This window comes from Arachis duranensis, chromosome 3, assembly GCF_000817695.3.
Source record: "Arachis duranensis cultivar V14167 chromosome 3, aradu.V14167.gnm2.J7QH, whole genome shotgun sequence".
Lineage (NCBI taxonomy): Eukaryota > Viridiplantae > Streptophyta > Magnoliopsida > Fabales > Fabaceae > Arachis > Arachis duranensis.
Window position 1 is genome coordinate 110,295,412 of NC_029774.3, and position 2,205 is coordinate 110,297,616.

Below are 2,205 nucleotides of genomic sequence, written 5' to 3' on the forward strand. Positions count from 1 at the left end.
TAGTTGGGTTGGAAAGCTAACATCCGGGGCTTCGAAACGATATAAGATTTGCCATAGTTGCTACACGTATGGTGGCGCGCACGTGCATAGTACGCGGACGCGCCGTTGCTGCCACCTAGTCCACTTGAAGCAAAACGTGGCCAGCGATTTTAGAAGCCTTGTGGGCCCAATCCAACTCATTTCTAATGCTATTTAAGCCAAGGATTGAAGAGGAATCAACTGAACTTTTAACTATTAGTCATAGTTTAGTTTAGAAGTAGTTTCTAGAGAGAGAAGCTCTCACTTCTCTCTAGAATTAGGATTAGGATCAGGATTAGTTCTTAGATCTAGGTTTTAATCTTTGCTTTCTTCTACTTCTACCTTTCAATTCTTTGTTGTTACATTTTTAGTGACACTTGAGTTATCTAATTCCTTTGTTGATTGATAATTGGAGAGATTGCTAATTGGTTTGGAGTGCACTAAAGCTAGTCTTTCCTTGGGAGTTGGCTAGGACTTGTGGCTCAAGTCAATTCATCCACTTGACTTTCCTTTATTTAGTAAGGGTTAACTAAGTGGTAGCAATGAACAATTCTCATCACAATTGAGAAGGATAACTAGGATAAGACTTCTAATTTTCATACCTTGCCAAGAGCCTTTTATAGTTGTTAGTTTATTTTCATTGCCATTTACTTTCATGCCTCTTATCAAAACCCCAAAACAACTCAAACCAATAACAAGACACTTTATTGTAATTCCTAGGGAGAACGACCCGAGGTTTAAATACTTCGGTTATTAATTTTAGGGGTTTGTACTAGTGACAAACAATCTTTTGTATGAAAGGATTTTTGATTGGTTTGGAAACTATACTTGCAACGAGAATTCATTTATGAAATTCTATACCGTCAAAAATCTAATCATCAACCCCACAGGATCCCCAGCTACCCCACCACTCTCTCTCCTTCACCCATTCACCAATCACCTCAATACCTCTTCCAAAAAAAAAAACCTCACCTATCAAATCCCATCATTCTCTTCACCACTCACATCCATCCTTCATAAAACCCCACCTACCCACCATCCAAATTCAAACCACTTACCCTCCCAAACCCACCCATAATGGCCGAACCATACCCCCCTCTCCACTCCTATATAAACCCATCTTCACTCCTTCATCTTCACACAACCTAAACACTACTTCTCCCCCTTGGCGAAACACAACGCCCTCTCCATCTCCTCTATTTCTTCTTCTTCTACTCTCTTCTTTCTTCTTTTGCTTGAGGACGAGCAAACCTTCTAAGTTTGGTGTGGTAAAAGCGTTGCTTTTTATTTTTCCATAACCATTTATGGCACCTAAGGCCGGAGAAACCTCTAGAAAGAGGAAAGGGAAGGCAAAAGCTTCCACCTCCGAGTCATGGGAGATGGAGAGATTCATCTCAAGGGTGCATCAAGACCACTTCTATGAAGTTGTGGCCATGAAGAAGGTGATCCCCGAGGTCCCTTTCAAACTCAAAAAGAGTGAATATTCAGAGATCCAACATGAGATCCGAAGAAGAGGTTGGGAAGTTCTTACCAACCCCATTCAACAAGTCGGAATCTTAATGGTTCAAGAGTTCTATGCCAATGCATGGATCACCAAGAACCATGGTCAAAGTGTGAACCCGGACCCAAAGAATTGGCTTACAATGGTTCGGGGAAAATGCTTAGATTTTAGTCTGGAAAATGTAAGGTTGGCATTCAACTTGCCCATGATGCAAGGAGATGAACACCCCTACACTAGAAGGGTCAACTTTGATCAAAGGTTGGACCAAGTCCTCATAGACATTTGTGAAGAGGGCGCTCAATGGAAGAGAGATTTAAGAGGGAAGCCAGTTCAACTGAGAAGGCATGACCTCAAGCCCGTGGCTAGGGGATGGTTGGAGTTTATCCAACGCTCAATCATTCCCACTAGCAACCGGTCCGAAGCTACTATAGACCAGGCTATCATGATTCATAGCATCATGATTGGAGAGGAAGTAGAAGTTCATGAGGTTATATCACAAGAACTTTATAAGGTGGCGGACAAGTCCTGTACCTTGGCAAGGTTAGCCTTCCCTCATCTCATTTGTCACCTCTGTAATTCAGTTGGAATTAACATAGAGGGAGATATCCTCATTGATGAGGACAAGCCCATCACTAAGAAGAGGATGGAGCAAACAAGAGATCCCACTCATGGACATGAGGAAATTC